Source organism: Natator depressus, chromosome 6, assembly GCF_965152275.1.
Source record: "Natator depressus isolate rNatDep1 chromosome 6, rNatDep2.hap1, whole genome shotgun sequence".
Taxonomy (NCBI): Eukaryota; Metazoa; Chordata; order Testudines; family Cheloniidae; genus Natator; species Natator depressus.
This window is the reverse complement of record NC_134239.1, coordinates 131698371-131719898: the sequence shown is the minus strand read 5'-3', so window position 1 is coordinate 131719898 and position 21528 is coordinate 131698371. Positions and strand designations below refer to the sequence as shown.

At 47.4% G+C, this 21528-nt stretch overlaps 1 long non-coding RNA gene across 1 annotated transcript in view; it reads left to right on the top strand.

Moving 5' to 3' along the window:
• LOC141990248 (uncharacterized) overlaps positions 1-19672 on the top strand; it is a 93534-nt gene extending 73862 nt beyond the window's left edge. The window contains exons 2-4 of the long non-coding RNA XR_012640124.1: positions 17587-17717; positions 18721-18830; positions 19583-19672. This is a non-coding gene — a long non-coding RNA (uncharacterized LOC141990248). The remainder of the gene's footprint in view (positions 1-17586; positions 17718-18720; positions 18831-19582) is intronic.
• Positions 19673-21528: the final 1856 nt, after the last annotated feature.

Here is a 21528-nt window from a genome sequence, read left to right as displayed (position 1 = left end):
AGGATGCATGGGGGCAAGGGAGGGATGAGAGAGACAAATTTGCCCCCAGATTTTTACTATCCTGGGGGCCCAGGAAAGTCCCCCCCTTCCTCCCCTAAATGGCACCCCTGAGGAGAGACACTTCCCCACCTAGGCAGAGCAGAGCAGCTCGGCACTGGCAGAAATGGGGGAAGGCAGTGGCAGTGACTCTGCATGTCCCCACACTCCCAAACTGCGCCCCTGGTGGACTCCCCTCTCCCGACACTGCAGCGGGCACCACCCACCCGCAGCCAGGCTCCCTCTGCCTGGCCTCACCTAGCGCTGTCTGCAGTTGGAACTTGCCCAGGAGATCTCTGCAGGGCACGTGGCCACCCGCCCCAGGTGAGCAAGGTCTCCCCACTGCTGATCAGGCTGGACTTCAGCAGAGCAGAGGGAGCCCTGTGCTCCCCCCCTCGCCCTGGCTGGAGCAGCTCCCTGAGGCTGCTGGAGGAGGGGCCCCATCCCCCACTGAGGGATGAAGTAGGGCTGGGTCAGCCTCTGCTGCAGCCAGCCCAGGGGCCACAGAACAGCTGACAGGCAGGGTGGGGCTGCATTCAGGGGAGCTCCCCAAACCTGGATTAGCACAGCAGCCTACCAGCTGGCCGGTGGAGGCGGGGCTGCTCAGGAACTGCTGATCCGCGGCTGGGGCTGCAGCTCCACTATTGCACCCACTGGTTCTTTTCCCTGTGGTGCTCCAGGGCTGGAGCACCCACGGAGTCGTCGCCGATGATGTTTAGCCCTCTCCAGTCTTCTGGGACCTCACCCATCCTCCAGATGTTCTCCAAGATAACTGTGAAGGGTTCTGAGGTTCCTTCAGCTAGTTCCTTAAGTACCCTAAGATGAATTTCATCAGACCCTGCTGACTTGAATACATCTAACTTATCTCAATATTCTGTCATCTGTTCTTTACCTGTTCTGGCTTGCATTCCTTCCCCTTTGTTGTTAGAATTAATTGTGTTGAGTATCTGGTCACCATTAACCTTTGCAGTGAAAACTGAGGCAAAATAGGCATTAAACATATCAACTCACTTCATGTCATCAGTTAGTCTCTCTCCTTGCCTGCTAAGTAGAGGGCCTACATGTTCTCTCATCTTTATCTTGCTCCTAATGTATTTTAACAACATTGCCTTTTATGTCCCTTGTTAGGATATAGATATTCAGGCCTGTGTGTAAAGGCCTATACTCTAAGAATGTAGGTGTATTCTTATCACTTGGCTAGTTATAGAGGTATAAAAGAAAGAATCAAAATCACTGTCTGCTGGTGTAAGGGCCTTCTCTCACTGTGACAGTCTGAGGTCCTGTGCTTAGGCTAAGTCCTCTGGCTAAGCAGCAGAGGCAGCCATAAGCTGGGAAGTGATCGGTCACATCCTCACTAGTCACATTGAAATAAGGTGCTATTGGGCTGTTAGGCCAGGATTGTATTCCTATCGCCTCCAGAGAAAGGGAAGTGCCTAGAAAATGTAAAAGGAAACTTAGTTTGATAGCATCCTGTCTGGCAAGAACTCACTTATCAATAGCTGGGATGTGAAATCCTCACTTCTGTATTGTTTTGTCATTATAGTTCCCACTTTGCTGTTGTTTATTTGCATGGTGTCTGTCTGGTTCTGTGATCGTTTCTGTCTGCTGTATAATTAATTTTTCTGGGTGTAAACTAATTAAGGTGGTGGGATATAATTGGTTAAATAATCATGTTACAATATGTTAGGATTGGTCAGTTAAATTTCAGGAAAACGATTGGTTAAGGTATAGCTAAGCAGAACTCAAGTTTTACTATATAGTCTGCAGTCAATCAGGAAGTGGGTGGGGGGAAATGGGAACAGGGAATGGGGGGGAAAATTGGAATCATGTTTGGCTAAGGGGGGGGGAATGGGAACAGGGCCACAGGTGTAAGGCTCTGTGGTGTCAGAGCTGGGAAGGGGGACACTAAGGAAGGAAACTGGAATCATGCTTGCTGGAAGTTCACCCCAATAAACATCCAATTGTTTGCACCTTTGGACTTCGGGTATCGTTGCTCTCTGTGCATGCGAGAAGGACCAGGGAAGTAAGTGGGTGAAAGAATAAGCCCCCTAACATCCCTTGTTAGGGGTCGCTCATTTTTTGCCTCAGCACCTCTGATTTTCTTCCTTCGAGTGTGCTACTCTTTTGTACTCCTCCTTAGCAATTTGTCCATGTTTCCACTTTCTGTAGGATTCCTTTTTGATTCTGGATTCATTAAAGAGCTCCTGCTGGAGCCATATTGCCCTCTGACTATTCTTCCCGTCTTTCCTTCACCTCAGGATAGTGTGCAGTTGTGTCTTTAATATTGTCTCCTTGAGAAACTGCCAGCTCTCTTGAACACCCTTTCCCTTTCGATTTTCTTCCTGTTAGACCTTACGTACCAGTTCTCTGAGTTTGTTACAGTTGGCTCTTTTGAAGTCCATTGTCCTTATTCTGCTGCTCTTACTCCTTCCTTCCCGTAGAATCATGAAATCGTCATTTCATGGTCACTTTCATCCAAATTACCATCCACCTTCCAATTCGCTACCAATTCCTCCCTATTGGTCAGAATCAAGTCTAAAATGGCTGTCCCCCTGGTTCCTTCCTCCAGTTTGGGGGACAAAAAATTGTCCCCAACACATTCCAAGAACTTATTGATAACTCTATGTTTTTCCATATTACTTTTCCAAGACATGTCTGGATAGTTCTAGTCCCCTATTACTACCGATGCTTGTGGTTTGGATTTTCTGTTGTTCTAGAGATGCCTTACCCACCTTCTTTTCTGGTTCTCTCTAGTAGACCCTTTCCATAATGTCACCCTTATTTTTTAACCTTTTATCTTTACCCAATGCCTCTCAACCAGTCTGCCTCCAACTTCTTTTTGGATGTCAGAACAAGTGTATGTTTTATTTGGGTATAATGTGACATTTCCTCCCTTTTTTCCCTGCCTGCCTGAACAAACAATGCCCCTCTCTACCAATATTCCAGTCGTGAGACGTATCCTACTAAGTCTCTCTGATGCCAAGTAAGTCATATTGAACGTATCTACTAATCTACATGCAAAGGAGGTTATGATGATTCACCATTTACCATTACATTCTGAGACCTATCAGTTAGCCAGTTTGTAATCCATTTATGTGTAGCTAGGCCAAGGGCTGATTCTCTTTGACAGGAAATCCCCTTCTCACTATTCAGACAGTGTAACGGGTATTGCAGAGAGTGTAAATGTCATTGTTACCCACTTGAAGGCCCCTTTACAGTGCCCATGTGGTGTGAAGGGGCCTTGCCATGCCTCAGAATGTGCCCATTGCTTTTGTTGTTGAAAGAATAAAATGTCAGTGTAAAAAAACAATCTGACTGCCAGGGACATGAATTTCACCAAGAGACCAATGGCAAACACATTGTATTAAACTGGATGAAAATAAATTAACAGAACTACCAAAGAAAATTCAAAGGGCACAAAAACAAGATGTGAAAATTCACCCCCAAAGGCCTCCATTTTGTGAAGAGAAACAGAAATGTGTGCACCATTTCAGAACAGATCCTCCGCTATGGAGCCATGACCAACACCTCTCTTGGTACACGTGGATAAGACTGATTGGCTGATTTATTTAGGACCTGCTCCAAAGGCCAGGGAGTGGGGAAACTCCTGCTGATTGCAATGGGTTATGGATCAGGCCTTCAAGAGGAAATGGGTTATGGATCAGGACTTCAAGAGGAAGGCTGTTCTCGTGTTTAAGGCGCTAGACTGTTCAACTGCCGGCTGCACTGCAGACACCTCTGTGACCTCTGGGAAGTCTCTGATCTCTGGGGATCAGCCCATCACCTGTAACAGGGGGATAGTAATCCTGCCTTTTCCTCGCTCTTTGACGTGTCCATTTCAACTGTAATTTCTTTGGGGCAGAGACTGTCTCTTATTCTATATCTTTGTACAGGACCTAGTACAAAGGAGCCCCGGTCTAAATGAGGATCGCTAGGTACGACCCGCACACAAATAATAAATATTAACTCATTGATCCCGAATCAACATCAGGGTCGATGGCACACCCAGATTTTACTGCTTCGCCCTCCCAGAGCGTGTGGCCGGGTGTTGTTTCCTCGTGGCAGTATGTGAAAACGTGTTATAATCCAGGCTAAGCAAAGCCTGCCCCAGGTGCTGCTGTGCGTTTTCTGTATGGGAAATGCAGAGCGAGCACCTGTCGGGCTGCATAAAAACAATCTCCTGGAAAATTAAAAGCTGCTTGTGATTAAGTACCAAAGATCAGCGTGGAACCCTGCAGGCAGTTGCTGCTGCTGCGGCCAGTCTCCTCATTCTCTGACTTGTGCTCTACATAGCATTAGTGGGCGGAAATGCAAAATAAACCACGAACCTAACGGTGAATATACAGCGACGGTGCAAATTAGGTATCCTCTGTGGCCACTCGAAGTGCAACAGGTGATTAAACCAACCCCAAGAGGTTCTCATGCTGAGTGTGCAAATTTCAGTAACCTGTAGCCCTGTGTTATTCCTCTCCGGACATCAGGAGAGCGGATTTTCAGTTCAGCACCGAGTGACAACTCCTGTAGGGGTTTATCAGGAAAACTGCTGTGACAAAACCTGCAATGGAAGATGCTGCTGCCTGGGAGATGATTTTCATTAAAACCCGCCTGCCTTTGGCAAGGCAAAATCCATACTGAACCTCAGAAAGAAACACGGACAGCTGCAAGTGGCAAGGCTGAGACCGCGATTCTGCAGCTGTGGCAGAGCACCCCCCATCTGCAGCGGGAAAGGTATATTTAACTGATGATGTCATCATTAAAACCCCCTTCTGGAAAGACGCTCATCTAAGGGAGACAGTTACCATTTTCTTTCATTGACTGTACATGAACGATGATTCTTCTACTAAACTGTGGCTGCTTTTCATCTTAAAACAGTGTCTCACCTTTCCCAGAGCTATAATTTCCCTTTGCTGCTTCATGTTTTTTTTTTCCAATGTACTGAATGAGTATTTACCACATACCCTCTGACTTTATTAATGTTTTGTATTTTCATAATCCCCTGTGTTCTGAGCCTATGGAAAAATGGATTTTCTATTTTTAGAAGCAATCATTTCTCACAAAATAATTCACATGTACATTGCCGTCGCGTTATAATTTCTAGAAGAATAGAACTAGCTGGGAGCTAACATGGCAAATTTAGCTGGACAAACTGAAATCAACTAAATAGGTACGTTAGAAGTAGAGCTGGGCAAAACTTTTCAGCAGTGTACAATTTTCAGCAGACCAGTCAGCTTAACTTCAGTACCCGGAAAGATAATGGAGCAAATAATTAAGCAATACATTTGCAGACACCTAATAGATAATAAGGCGATAAGTAACAGTCAGCATGGATTGGTCAAGAACAAATGATGTCAAACCAACCTAGTAGCTTTCTTTGACAAGGTAACAAGCCTTGTGGATGGGGAGAAGCAGTAGATGTGGTATATCTTGACTTTCGTAAGGCTTTTGGTATTGTCTTGCCTTCTCATAAACAAACTAGGGAAATAAAACCTAGATGGAGCTACTTTAAGGTGGGTGCATTAAACTTGTTAGAGAGATAAGTTATCAGTAGTTCACAGTCAAGCTGGAAGGGCATATCGAGCGGGGTCCTGCAGGGATCAGTTCTGGGTCCAGTTCTGTTCAATATCATCAGCGATTTAGATAAAGGCATAGAGAGTATACTTATAAAGTTTGCAGACGATACCAAGCTGGGAGGGGTTGCAAATGCTTTGGAGGATAGGATTAAAATTAAAAATGATCTGGGCAAATGGAGAAATGTTATGATAGTCAATATAGTAAATAGTCAATAGGATGAAATTCAATAAGGACAAATGCAAAGTACTCCACATAGGAAGGAAGTATCCGTTGCACACATACAAAACGGGAAATGACTGCCAAGGAAAGAGTACTGCGGAAATGGATCTGGGGGTCATAGTGGATCACAAGCTAAACAGTGTAACACTGTTGCAAAAAAAGCAAACCTCATTCTGGGACGTATTAGCAGGAGTGTTGTCAGTAAGACACCAGAAGTAATTCTTCCGCTCTACTCTGCACTGATTAGGCCCCAGCTGTAGTACTGTGTCCAGGTCTGGGCTTCACATTTCAGGAAAGATGTGGACAAATTGGAGAAAGTCCAGAGAAGAGCAACAAAAATGATTAAAGGTCTAGAAAACATGACCTGTGAAGGAAGATTGAAAAAAACTGGGTTTGTTTAGTCTGGAAAAGAGAAGACTGAGAGGGGACGTGATCACAGTTTTCAAGTACATAAAAGGTTATTACAAGGAAGGGAAAAGAAAATTGTTCTTCTTAACCTCTGAAGATTGGACAAGAAGCAATCAGCTCAAATTGCAGCAAGGGAGGTTTAGGTTGCACGTTAGGAAAAAAAATTCCTAACTGTCAGGGTGTTTAACCACTGGAATAAATTGCCCAGGGGGGTTGTGGAATCTCCATCATTGGAGGTTTTTAAGAGCAGGTTAGACAAACACCTGTCAGGGATGGTCTACTCTAGAGAATACTTGGTCTTGCTTGCATACAGGGGACTGGACTAGATGACCTCTCGAGGTCCCTTCCAGTCCTACGATTTTCTGAGTCTATGAATTTGGAATGAAAGAGGTGCCAGGGCTCAAGCAATTTTTTTACGTTCATAAGTGACACAGCAAATGCAGAGGTCTCGGGGCTACAAACTGCCATGCCTAGAGGTGCCGGGGATCAGCCCTGTCAAGTCCCATCACGATTTAAGCACTGCTTTTCAGCCCAAACATTTTTCCCTTCAAAAATGCACACTTGAGTCAATGTAAGCATGTCATGGATTTGTGCTGATTTTGGCAATTCGGTTCAGTCAAAAGAAATCAATCAATCCAAACTGTCAGGCTAGGTTCACCAAACGTAGGAGAGCAGATGTGGGGCCCCGTTATACTCAATAGCCTGGTGGTTTGGGCACTCAACGGGGAGGTGGGAGCCCCAAATTTAAGTCCCTTGTCTGCCTGATTTTGGAGCAGGGACTTGAACCCAGGTCTCTCACCTCTTATATAAGTAGCCTGACCACCTGGCTCTTGCTAGCCTGTGCGGGAGTCTTTCAACCTCTCCTGCTAACACTGTTCCACTGTCTGTAAAAGATCTGAGAGTTTGTTGGCTTCAATTGTAGCTGTTGAGAAAGAGAGGGAGCCCTTACCAGATTGTGTCCGAATCTCTCTTCTGCAGGGTTGTTATTACTGGCCTCCTTTTCCATTTTTTTTTCCAAACTAGAAACTTCCCACATCAATGAGCTGTTGTATGCTCAGTGGCTGCTAAGCCTCTTCCCTTTTCATTCCCCTCATCCAATGGAATGCTCCATTCCATTTTTGCTGAACAAGATACCTGCCAAAAATCAGCTCTTGAATGCAGATAAGAGTGCAATTTTGCTCTGGGAGTATTAGGCCAAATTAATTCCTGGTGTAACCCATTGGTTTTAATGGAGTTACTCCAGGGTACATTTGAGCCACTGTATCAAATCATTGCTCAAAAGGCATTAACAGTAAGTTTTCCATGAGATCCCAAACTTTGTGTTTCCACCCATCTGATCTCTCTCCTATAGGAGATTGGATAGACTGCAAGGTCTTTTTGGGTAGTGACTGTCTTTTATTGTAAATGTGTACAAGCACAGTGGGGAGCTATCATCATCATAATGCCATTACGCACTGAACACGAGCTCCTAATGTGACACTGTAGCTAATAGTGCGAATATAATCCTTGACTGTATAAGAAGGGGACTAGCAAGTGGAAGGGAGATGTTGTTACTACTAAAAGAAAAGGAGGACTTGTGGCACCTTAGAGACTAACAAATTTATTTGAGCACAGGCTTTCGTGAGCTACAGCTCACTTCATCGGATGCATTCAGTGGAAAATACAGTGGGGAGATTTATATACATAGAGAACATGAAACAATGGGTGTTACCATACACACTGTAAGGAGAGAGTGATCACTTAAGGGGAGCTATTACCATCAGGAGAGCGGGGGGGGGGAGGAGGGGAGGGAGGTGGAGGAGCTTTTTGTAGTGATTACACAAAGTATAACTATTTCCCCATGTTTATCCCCACCCCCACCCCCCACTGTTCCTCAGACATTCTTGTCAACTGCTGGAAATGGCCCACCTTGATTATCACTACAAAAAGCTTCTCCCTCCCCCCCCCCACCCCCGGCTCTCCTGCTGGTAATAGCTCACCTTACCTGATCACTCTCCTTACAGTGTGTAGGTAACACCCACTGTTTCTTGTTCTCTGTGTATATAAATCTCCCCACTGTATTTTCCACAGTAGGCATCCGATGAAGTGAGCTGTAGCTCACGAAAGCTCATGCTCAAATAAATTTGTTAGTCTCTAAGGTGCCACAAGTCCTCCTTTTCTTTTTGCGAATAGAGACTAACACGGCTGCTACTCTGAAACCTGTTGTTACTACTGTAAACAGCATTAGTGAGATCACTACTGGATACTGTGTCCAGTTCCGGTGTCCATACTTTGAAAAGGATTTTGAAAAATGGGAAAGTGTTCAGAAAATGGGAAAGTGTTCAGAAAAGTGTACAAGAATAATTCAAGGGATAGCAAATCCAACTCCTAGTGAGAGACTAAAGACACTCAATCTATTTGTTTGATCCAAAAGAAGTTTAAGAGGCAATTTGATTGCAGTCTACAAGTACCTACACAAGGAAAAAATTTCTAATAGGAGAACATAAGAAGGGCCACACTGGGTTAGCCCAAAGGTCCATCTAGCCCAGTATCCTGTCTTCCAACAGTGGCCAATGGCAGGCACCCCAGAGAGAATGAACAGAAGAGGGAATCATCAAGTGATCCATCCCGTCGCCCATTCCCAGCTTCTGGCAAACAGAGGCTAGAGACACCATGCCTTCCTGTCCTGGCTAATAGCTATTGATGGACCTATCCTCCATGAATTTATCTAGTTCTCCTTTGAACCCTGTTATAGTCTTGGCCTTCACAACATCCTCTAGCAAGGATTTCCACAGGTTGACGGTGTGTTGTGTGAAAAAAATACTTCCTTTTATTTGTTTTAAACCTGATGCCTATTAATTTCATTGGGTGACCCCTAGTTCTTGTATTCTGAGGAGTAAAGAACACTTCCTTATTTACTTTCTCCACACCAATCATGATTTTATAGACCTCTATCATATTCCCCTTTAGTTGTCTCTTTTCCAAGCTGAAAAGTCCCAGTCTTATTAATCTCTCCTCATATGGCAGCTGTTCTATACCCCTAATCATTTTTGTGGCTCTTTTCTGAACCTTTTCCAATTCCAATATATCTTATTTGAGATGGGGTGACCACATCTTCATGCACTATTCAAGATGTGGGTGTACCATGGATTTATAAAGAGGCAACATGATATTTTCTGTCTTATCGATCCCTTTCTTAATGACACCCAACATTCTGTTCACTTTCTTGACGGCTGCTGCACATGGAGTGGATGTTTTCAGAGAACTATCCATAATGACTCCAAGATCTTTCTTGAGTGGTAACAGCTAATTTAGACCCCATCATTCTATACGTATAGTTGGGATTATGTTTTCCAATGTGAATTACTTTGCATTTATCAACATTGAATTTCATCTGCCATTTTGTTGCCCAGTTACCCAGTTTTGAGAGATCTTTTTGTAGCTCTTCACAGTCTGCCTGGGACTTAACTATCTTGAGTAGTTTTGTATCATCTGCAAATTTTGCTACCTCACTGTTTACCCCTTTTTCCAGATCATTTATGAATACGTGGAATAGGACTGGATCCAGTACAGACCCCTGGGAGTTACCACTATTTTCCTCTCTCTCCATTCTGAAAACTGACCATTTATTTCTACCCTTTGTTTTCTATCTTTTAGCCAGTTACCAATCCATGAGGGGACCTTCCCTGTTATACCATGTCTGCTTACTTTGTTTAAGAGCCTTTGGTGAGGGACCTTGTCAAAGGCTTTCTGAAAATCTAAGTACACTATATCCACTGGATTCCCCTTGTCCACATGCTTGTTGACCCCCTGAAAAAAATCTAGTAGATTGGCATCCTCCTCAACAGCACAGAGGCTATCAGACCAGAGGTGGGACCATTCTACTGTGTCCCAGAAAGTCTCATCTATGTACCTCTCTGTCTCCCTTAGCTCCTCCAGCTCAGCCAGCCTGGTCTCCAAAGCCCGTACACGGTCTCTGCGGGCCACAAGCTCCTTGCACCGAATGCACAGATATGCCACCTGCCCATAGGGCAGGTAATCATACATGCTACACTGAGCGCAATAAACAGGATAGCCCCCGCTCTGCTGCTGGGCTTCTGCCTGCATCCTGTTTTCACTCCTGTAGTTCGTTCCTTTGTTGTTGTTTTGTTTTTATCAGGGTGTTTTTTGGCTTAAGTTTAAAGCAGTTTAAGGAATGGTATGTGTGTCAAGCCCCCCTCACAGCCCTCCCGTAAACTCCCTCACAAAACTCTCCTGTTTGCTAGCTCCTCTGGTCGCTTAGGAGCGGGCTTTTTAAAGGCTTGGTCTTCCTGCGTAGCCCTGCCCTCTCGTTAAGGGTTGATGGGGGTTAAAGGGCTTTTGGATCAAAGCCTCGTTAAGAAGCTCCCAGCTCTCAAACTTGCCTAGAAGGCCGCTAGGCTCAGCACCCACATTGTGAGCACACGGTCCGCTGTGTTAAAGCCATTAAAGGTGACTCTTTAATCTACCAAACAAAGACAGAACAAAACCTAGTGCTGAAAGGTGAATCTGAACAAATCCAGACTAGAAATAAGGCAAACATTTAACAGTGAGAGGAATTAAGCATTGGAACAACTCACAAGAAGTGCGCTGGATTCTCTACCCCTCCCAGTCTCTAACCCAAGTCAGTGTCTCATTTTCTAAAGATACACTGTGTCTCAAGTATAAGCTTTGGGCTCGATGCAGGAACTATTGGGTACGTCTACACTTGGCACTGGAGGCGTGACACCCAGCTCCAGACAGACTCATGCTAGCTCTCATTGAGCTACCTTGCTAAAAACCAGAGTGTACCTGTGGTGGGAGTGGCATCATGAGCTAGATGCCTAGGGTATGTGCCCATCAGAGACCAAATCACACCCCCTTGATGTGTAGCCGTACCCGCTGGTGAAACCCTCTGGCCTAGGCTGTGCAGGAGGTCAAAACTGAATTGTGAAATGTGCACTTCAGGCCATTTACTCTTGCAGAGAGGAGAAGGACCCTGCAAAGGAAGAATCTTCAGTGTGCAGGTATGGGGAATCCAGCAGGAGGGACCAAAACTGTCCCACAGTGACTAGTTCATTTGGTGACTCTCAGAACGTTCAGCGGCCTTCCAGAGCATAAAGGGATGGTGCCCTACATGCAGCATTTTCAAGGGACATGGAGCTGGCTGGCAGCGTTGATTCAGCTCTTTTATTACACAGCTACAGGAGGAATAGAGGATACAAACACGGCATAGGGCTGAAGGAAATAAGAACCTAGGGGCGGGAAGAAAGTGCGGATAGTAAAGAACTAAACTGGACAAAAGCCATCGTTACCTCAAACTCCCACTCGATTAACAAGAGGGGTGCTGGGAGAGAACTGACAACTGCGGCCCAGAAAGCCCTGACCTCCGCAACTAAATATTCTCATTTAATCATTCAATAAAAATAGGCCCAAATCTTGCACCGTGAGTGATTAAGCAGGACAAAGGGGCATGTTCCCAGTGCTTAATTTGGAATGAGAGAGGTGCTGGGGCTCAAGCAATATTTCTACTTTCTTAACAGCCAGGCCCAGAGGTGCTGGGTTCTGCACCGCTGATCCCAGAGGTGCCGGGGCTCTGAATTGCCAGGCCGAGAGGTGCCGGGCTCTGAACAGCCAAGTCTGGAGGTGCCGGGGCTCTGCCCTGGCAAGCCCCAGCACAAATTAAGCACCGAGCGTGTTCCATTGTCCCTGCCCACCAAGATGACAGGCTGCCGCCGAGTGAAGTGCTGAGAAGACTCCACTGGTGGGATGATGTGCAGGCTGCCAGAGGGCCCAGACGCCAGCTTGTTACCGGTGGCCTGAATGACAACGGGCATTTCTTCCACACACCCCTGCGAGTGCCAGGCCTGAGGGACACAACCTGCTTCTTCCTGCTGGGCTAGGCTGGTGTGGATCTACCGGTGCAGAGGCACGGGGCGCAGGGGGAGGAAGGTGAGCCGTGTGTTTGGGTTCTTGAGATGTACAGGTAGAAACGTTGCAGGCTGAACAGTCTTTCATGATATTATTGGCCATGTCCCAGCACTGGTGGTGGGAGCCCGCTGGCCACAAGCACACACAACCGCTCGGCCACACAACCGCTTGGTCACACAACCGCTCAGTCACACAACCGCTCGGTCGCTAGCAGCCAAGTGGAAGGAGCCTCAAAAAGAAGTTGTGTCCTGGCTTTAGTAAGGAAAAGAGCCATGGGCCCAGGGTCCCGGGGGCAGGGCTGGGCTGGTCAATGAGAGGAGGAAGGCAGGAAAGAGGCTCTGTGTGTCCTGACTTGGCACGAGCCCCTTTTTGTCTATAGAAGGAGGTTGAGTTGCAGTCAGTGTGTATTAATGCTGGGGACCTAGGTAAAATGCACACCACACAGCACTGGTGGACAACCCTGAATGAGCAGCCTGACATGCTGGCAGGCCTGAGGCAATGAGAGCCCAGAACCATCATCCGCTTGCCCAAAGATTTACCAATCACTGGCTTATCCCATGAGATTGTGAGGTCTAACAAGGGTACCAGCATGAAAGCTGGACCACTGACGGTCCCTCTCCTTAGCATTTTGATCTCAGTATTAGCCACACTCTGTATATTAGGAGATGAAGGGTAGTTTTTTTTCCAAAACATTATTGCATTCATGCACCAGATCCCCGGTTTGAGGGTCACTTGTACTTTTTGAAAACTCTCCTTCCTGTGTCTGCATGTACTGGTTTGGTTGAGGTGTGGCTAGGAAAAGTTACTATCAAACTGTGAAAACAGTTATCAGATTGGTTGGTGGGTTTCCTTGGTAATATTGGTGTGTGTTGTTTTGTTTTGGAATTCAAGAAAGGTTTTGGTCTCTCCACTTTTGTGGGGAGCAGCTGCTCCAACCCTAAGGACCTCAGCCCTCGCCATCTCGTACTCAGTAGCAGAGTACTGCGCACCAGTGTGGAGTCGGTCGTCACACACCAAACCTGTTGACGTACAACTCAATTCAACAATGCGCATCATCATGGAAACTCTCCAACCGACTCATCTTCCATGGCTTCCGGGTCTGAGCCACATGGCTCCCCCTTACATCGGGAGGGAGATCGCAGCTGGCAAGCTGCTTGGGAAGGCACGTGCCAACCCACACTTGCCCTTGTTCAGTGACCTTTTTATCCCACCAGCCACACGTCTTTCATCACGACACCCACTGTGGTTAAAGCTGCCACCCCAGTGCATGACAGCAGAGCCCCGGTGGCGGGAAGACTGGTGCTTAAAGCCAAGCGCCAATTAGTTCCTCATCACAGAGCCTGCTGCTCACCTCCCCGACCACCCGCCCTCGGCTTCAACATGCCACATCGTCAGTGGGGCCTTCTGAACCGATTCCGGACTGGGCCAGGTCTCTGTGCAGCCAACCAGCACCTTTGGGGTCTTCAAGACAATCCAAGCTGCAGCTGCGGCATGACTCAAACAATGACACACATTGTCGAGGGGTGCCCGCTAACCCAATTCAGCAGTGGGCTCCGAGAGCTCTACTCGGCTGCTAAAGACACTATTGATTGGCTCGGAGAATGCGCAAACGCTACATAAATAAATCAGTCCTACTAAAGTGCTCACTGCTATGCCAATGAGTCACTTTCTCCCTTGCTTGGCTGCACGGTTTCCTTCTGCCAACTCCTTCCTTCTTCTAATCCTCTTACCTCGAACACAACCTGCTTGAGTCTTGGATATGAATGGTCTCATTAACATAGAGCTGGGAGCCAAACTGCATGGATGCAGGGACCAGAAATCCAGCCCTGGTAAATAGCATCCCCCAGCCAAATATATGTGGGAGTAACGGCGAGGGGAATCGCAATCCCCGATCATCCCTACACTAGGCCCACCTCAGAGCTGCTGTTCTCTGTGGGAGATGGGATTTCATCCGGGCCACCTTGTACATGCTCATTGTGGTGCTGAGGAGGGAGAAAGGGTCATCGTGGGCCTTAGACTAACCTCAGATCAAACTTTTCTAAACTGGACCCTCCCTCCCTAAGGCTGCAAATGTATCACAAGCAACACAGACGGAGCTGACATGGGAATAATGGCAAGGAGGAGGAGACTTTTGATACTTTTGTTCAAAGTGAGAATAAAGTCCTCACGGTACGAGAGTGTCTAAGCCAATGATGGCACATGCTGCCGTTCAGAATGAGTGTGCCCAGGTTTCCCTTAGGACAGGAAGTGGGTCTATGGCACAGCTGAGTGTAAGCTACTTTTACGCTGGCTGCCAAGCCAATAATATTCACTTTTCAAAATCCTTTTGGGTGAGTCATTTAGATGAAAGTTATTTTAAGCAAAAGCTTTAATTATTTATTACTGAGAAGTGTCTCCGTTTCCTAAATTAATGACTGATTGTCCAAAAAAAGTGTTAATCTAATGAAGGGATTTAAAAAAAAAGAGTTTAAAACAACATTAACATTAAGAAAGGTAGCCATTTAGTAACTAGAAAAAAAACCAAATGTTTACAGCCATATAATCAGTACAATTTCACTATCTTCCATATAATATGAAATCATAATGAATGTGCTATTTATTATTCATAGAAACCTAGCATTAATTTGATTAGTTTCTAAGCTTATATCTAAAAATTAACAAAACCTGAAAGAGAGCTAAGAAAATGTATTTTGTAGAAGCCTAAGAAAAGATTAATAGAAATTTGCAAATATTCATTGTATGAGTATGCCAGGACAATTCTGGTGTGTAGAAACATGGATACACAGGTATTTTATGTCATTCAAAGGACTGTTTCTCACAAACAAATACATCCGGAATATCCTCATTTTCAAGCAGAAATTGTACAAATTCTTCCAATCATGAATTTGTAACACATGTAGTTCAAAAGAAGATTGGATACACCGATTAAATTTTATTTTAAAATAAGGACTAACTCTGACAAGTACAGGGGTGCACTTCAGATGTAAAGCATGTGCTTTCAAACATTACCAGATTGCAGTTTCAGTTGCACTTAAAAGCAAAAGTGTGTAAGGCCAAATTCATCCCTGGTGCAACCTCATCAACATTTTGTATCCCCAGTACAATACACTGACACATTAACATGATTGGTCAGTCATAAATAGTGCCGTTAGGCAACACCCTGGATAGGAGAGTGAAATCAAGCTGTGATAATGATGTATTAACATTGAACAAATGTAGCCCAGATGAGTAATTTGATATAAAGTTGCTTAAAATAAAATTAAGAGGAGTAACTCTGCAGAAGGGGTTTCTCATCTCGAAAACTGTCTGTCAGAGCTGGAATTTAGGTCTATACTTCTAGCAAGTCCTCCTTGGCTGATAACTGTAGTACATGGAGGCTCTAATGTGGATAAACGTCATTTCAGAGAGACGCATACACTAGTTAGTGTCATGTGATACTCTCTGAAAGGGTTTACACCTAATTCATACCGCAAACAGCTTAATGAGAATATAGTACTGAGCAGCGAGTGTGATCCAGTTACAAGGTTTTGCTTTTGTACAATGCAACAGCTCCCCCATCTTACAGAAAGAAGAATTTAAAGTGGGGAAAAAACTTCCATGGGAAAATACTGTTGAATGGCTTTTATTTTAGAGAAAGAAAATCACTAGGCTGTCTGTGCCAGAAATGTTTTACAATTCCCAACATGCCACTTTGGGAGAAAAGCTAAAAAACAACCAACCAGAAACCAAAATCCCACCTCCTCTGCAGACCAGTGCGGTTGACATTTTGATGATTAGGGGATGAATGTGCTTCTTGCAAGAATGAGTAAATGCTGTGGTTTCCCACTAGTTTTTGATGAGGTTCAGCAGTGTATTGTGCAGAAAATTACATTTACGCACTTCTCGTGTTCGGGATTTGGAATGGATTCTCTCTCTTGCAGGAATTTTAGTGTGTGATTCTCCCACTGTCAGCATGCACTATCACTGTGATTAACTATGGATATTGCCCTAGCACCCGGAGGTACCGACTCAGACACAGGCCCTGCTGTGCCAGGCACTGAACACATCCAGGGGAAAGGCTTGTCTACATGGTGCGGCAAAGCGTACCAGATGGGTATGATTTGTAAAGCACACTTGTGTGCTGTGCTCGAACTACCCCGAGTACTGCCTGTGAGGTGCTCTACCGGGTCCCTAGTGAATGAGAACTGGGTTTCTTTTAGAGCACGTTAGCAGGGGGTACCTGGCACAGTAAAGGAGTAACATGCTACAGCCCTTTACAAATCAGAGGGTGGGGAAGCACTGGAATGTGTTACCTAGGGAGGTGGTGGAATCTCCTTCCTTAGAAGTTTTTAAGGTCAGACTTGACAAAGCCCTGGCTGGGATGATTTAATTGGGGATCGGTCCTGCTTTGAGCAGGGGCTTGGACTAGATGACCTCCTGAGGTCCCTTCCAACCCTGATATTCTATGATTCTATAATCCTTTAATTCAAAGCAAGGGTCCTCAGTGGGAACTAGAGTGTCCTGCCCCTCGACCTGTTGCGGTTGCTCTTTGTGCCTGGATAGCCAGCCTGGCCTCAGCCCCCAGGCCGGATGAGGACCATGGCCATGTCTGGGGAAGCTGGATTCACCGGGGAGCTGCCAGCCCTGGTAACTGAGCGGTTGGACATGCACCACATTTGATGCATGCAAATGGCCAAACCCCGCCACCCAGGAAGGACCTTGATGGACCCTGAATGTTTGGGGCAGAGGCTCAGAGCGACCTCCCAGGGGGTGCAGGGCCCCCTGCCATGGGTGTCCCCATGCACCTTTTCCACTGGCCTCCCCAGCCAGCGAACAGAGAGGGGCTGTGGAGGGAAGGGTCAGGCTGTGGGCAGTGGGGTGCCAGGCACCCCCAACATGCTGTGAAGGGTGGGTCCGGGAACGGTGAGGTAGCAGCAGTGGGGTGGATGGTCCCATCTTTCCAGGGCATATTGTCTTTGCTGGAGCCCTGGCCTTTTTGCGAGACCCACACAGCCAGTTAGGAACCCCAGAGGACCCAATGCAATGGAATCGCACCAGTTCTGGATGGATGCACATGGGGGAGCCAGTGCCCCATGGACAGTCACACTGGGGTCTGTGCACTCCAGCCACAGGGGATGATATTGGCCATTGGCTGGGGGAGGCAGGGTAGTGAGCGCACGGGGGTCAAGGCCTTTATTCTAGGCACGGGGCTGGAAGAACAGCCAACGACAGCCAACCTGCCTCCATGCTGGGGGTCGATTCCATCCCCAACACACACAGCCCGGCTCCCTGCCTGCCACGTTTGTCAGGGTGTGCGCAGGGCAGGGGTGGGGTGCATCTCATCTGGAGGTCCTTAGAGTCAGTCGCAGTTCCAGTGCTGGGCCTGAGAAGGGTTTCAGGTTAGTTCTACTCGCCCCGCAGCTTGTTCTCTGGGCACAAATTCAGTGTTGTTTTCTAATAATTCAGGGAGGCCACGAGGTTTGTTTTTAGAAGAGACTGAGCGGGAGGTCCGACAACTGCTTTGGGCAAACTCAACAGCACTAACTCAGGCCAGCGGCCTGACCCAGCCGTTTGTCACCAGGAAGTCGAAGAGCAAGGTAAGCATTTTCTCTGATGCTAAGTAACAGGCGGTAGGATTCTGAGGGAGTGAATATTGGACATGGTCACTGATGTGCTGAAGGGCTTTTCTGTTTCCCTCTCTACCATCTCCAGCGCTTCAGTTCCCCACTCCCTCCCTTCCAGCCCCACAGATACACACCCCTACCTGTGGGCCTGCCCCATCTGCAGCTAACCACATCCCCACCACCTCCCCATGCAGGCACCAGGAGTGGGAGCAGGGGAGCAGCAGGGGCCCACCGTCTGAGTGGCAAGGTGCCCACTGAGAGCACACAGCTGCCCCCTGGCACTGTCCCACTGCAGAGGTGATGGTCACATTTTGATGGGGAACATTGTATTTGAAAAACCCCTAACACCACAAACCTCGGTGAAGGGAACAGAGCCAAAGCAGGGGCCATTGCTCAGGGATGCACAGGGAGAAGGGTTCAGTGGTTTCCGGGCTGGAAAGCGGCTCTCAGCATTACATTGGTATTATCCGTGTGTACCAGGGTAGTGCCAAAGCCCCTTTGCTCTCGGCGCCGTAGAACCGCAGCGGTCCCCACCCTGAGGCGCTTACAGCATAACTCGACTGGACAGACGCGGGGGGGGGGGGGGCTAGGAGGGGATCAGCTAAATGGGAAGGGAAGGGGTGGGAGGCACAGGGCAGGGAGGAGAGGGAAGGAGGGTGGACTGAAGCTGAGGTGAAGAGACGGGGGTAGAGATGACAGGGGACAGATTAGTTCCCAAGAAGACTCGAGTGCGGGCACCTGAGGCAGCATGTCCTGCCCCTGGCCTGCAGCCATCGGGTAGGACGCTGAGCTGGGGCCGGCAGAAGGTTTCCACACAGCTCACAAGTTCAGTCATGCCCACCCCAACTCTTACAGATCAAGTCAAACTCTCCCTTCCCACACACTTGTTACCAGAAGAGCCAGGGGATTGGCTTATAAATCATGAGATAAAAAGCACACCCCCTTTTTGTTTTTTAAATTTTCCTTCTGGCTTTAGGTCCTTTGGGGTTCACAGCTTCAAGCTTCTCCTGCTCCCCCGGGGTCAAGAAACTGCATTTATTGAAAAACTAACCAACCAGCCCTGTCTCTAGCAGCAGGGGCTTTAAGGTAAACTCCAAGATGGGTGAGGCTTGCGGGAACAGTAGCAGAGCCCTGCCAAGTCCTTCTGATGGAGAGGCAGAGCGGAGCTGGCAGCTGTCTGCCAGCATCAGGCCACCTGAAGCTCTCGCCTTTTGCTGCTGAAGAGCTGGGTCCCAGTGTGGGCTGGGTCACAAGTGGTTGCCCTGGTCCATACCAAAGGGCTGCCACTGGGGCCTTTTCCAGCACAGAGCAAAATCTCTCTTGTGGATGTGTAGAAGTGTGACACCGGGGCCACAATCTTCCCTCATTTGTGCCAGTGTATGGCTCAGCCCATCTGGCTTTCCCTCCCTCCTCCTCCTCAGGACCGGGGTGTCCCACTCCCCACAAGAAATCCCTTGAGCTGGGGAAAGGAAGCCAGTCAGAGCAGTTGCATATACCAGGACCTGCTTCTGCCCTCCACTCCCCCCACCCCTGGAGCACTCTGCCATGGCTGGGGAGCTGCTCCCCCTGCCCTTACGGCAGCAATTGCCCCTCTCCCATCCCCCTTCTCAGATCTGGGGAGCAGGTGAAGGTCCTGCCCTGCCCCTGGCAGGCCCAGGGTGTCCTTGGCCCTCAAGTGGCACCAAGAGGGGAGCAGGTGGTGTGAGCGCGAGGCTGGTGAAAGTCTCACACACTCCAGAGGGGAAATGGTACTTTTGAGGAACTGGTACTTTTGCACAGGGTGTCTATTTCCACTAACAAAAAACCACTATCAAACAAAGTTATTTGGTTGTTTTCAGCCACAAGTTTTAGGTTTTCATTTAAAATGTCTGGAGAAAGAACTGCCCGTTTTCCTGACCAGCTCTGTGGAGGAGCACGTCTAGCAAGGCAGTACGGGAAGGAACACGTGTTGGTGGTTTCAGAAGACAATTACCGGTGTGTGTGTGTGTGTGTGTTAGTGTTTTCTGTTAAGTTCTCATAATGCTGAAGCATGCATCATTTAAGAGTCAGCACAGATATGTTAAAACCACTTAGTGTCTTGAAAGAAATCTTTGACATTTTTCTACAATTGAAGTCACTTGGTAAGAAACAACCCTACAAAAACGCTTACTTTGCTTAGAGTCGTGCAATGGAAGTCTAACAACAGTGATAAATTCTGCCCACTATAAAGGACAACTACCTGCTAGGCTATAGGGGGTACAGCCAGGCAGCTTGAACTAATGTTACTCCAAAATTTGCTGAGATTAAATCTAAATACAATCTCCACACGCACTCTCAAAACGGTGAGAGCTCCAGCAATTGTCACTGAAGTATCAAATGGTTGCCATGGAACTCAGAGCCTACCCCAAACCATCACTTTTCCTATTAGTCTTGATAGAGAGAGGAATTTAAGATGATTGTCTTCGTTCTGAATCTCCAATTCAGCTCTTTACTAGGGTCATTCAACAGACCTCAGGAGGAGCAGACTTGTCAATCATGGGGAAAAGTGACCCAGGAAGATGCCCTGTTTATGCAGACTACATGCACGGACGTTAATCAGTCATGAAAGCCAGCAGTGGTTTTCTAGAAGTATTTACACTGTTGTCACTTTCTCTCTCCTTGTCATTCCTCTCATGCCTGTGACTTTGTAAGCTAATTCTGCAGGTACGTTTGTCAGATAAATAATGAGGTCAACATAAACAGACATAAGCTACTGCTGTCAATCCTTTACTTATTTACTCATCCACTAGAGATGGGCCTGGCCCAGCCCTGGCAGACGGGGTCAGAAGAGGATGCAGGATAGGGTCCTAAGTGTTCCTGATGCTGCTGGGGGAGCGTGCACCACCGCCCACCCCCCAACAAAAGCACTACACTTAAGTTTGAAATTGTGTTTACTTTTTCCTCCCCCCAGAATGGCACTAAGGCTAGAATGTTAACAATACAAAGTCTAGCCGTTTGGCATAAACGCTTCAGAATCTAGAGGCGGTCGGTGGTACCCCCCTTTGCTGCTGTATTAGGTTATCAGCTCACAACTGAGGCCTACATTGTCGAGCATGATTTGTAATTTTGGGTCCGCAACTAGACCCCTTGAAAGGCCTGATTTTCAGAGGGTGGGACTCTGCACTGTCTGGAAGAAAAAAGGACACTTTAAGGCATCTCTAGTTGTGGATCCAAATAAGGTACAAGCAAACCACCAGCCACTTTTGGAAAGCAGGACCCAGACCTGCTTCACCCATAGGTGAAGTTTGCGGTTTCTTCTTCTGTTGACTTCAGTAGACCTGACCCAGTGAACACCTATGGGTCTGAAGCTGGTGCAAAGCAGAGCAGCAATCTCATCACACCAGCTATTGCATTATCTTCCCCACATGGCATCTGTATTTGCAGCCATCTGCAGCTGGACTTTCTGTAGGCTCCAGCACACATTTTCACCTCAGGATGCAGAGTACAAGAAACATCCTCCCACAGAAACCCCACTCACCCCATCAGCCTCCCAGGCCCTGTGGGTGGGAATTTGCCCTCGGAGCTGTTGTGCCACACACCGGAGGATGGCTAGATGAGCACAAAGCCTCCTGCCTTTACCGCAGCCCCGGCAGAGAGCGAGTCACTCCACTGGGTAGATTCTGGCCCCCTGAACGATGCCAGAGCCCCACGCTTTGTCTCTGTGCTACCATAACTGAAACCACAGGCCTGGGTGCGTCTGGACACCGGGTGCGCTCCGGAGAAACCTGGCAGCGCAGCTCACAGCACAGAAGGGCGCAGCACCTCC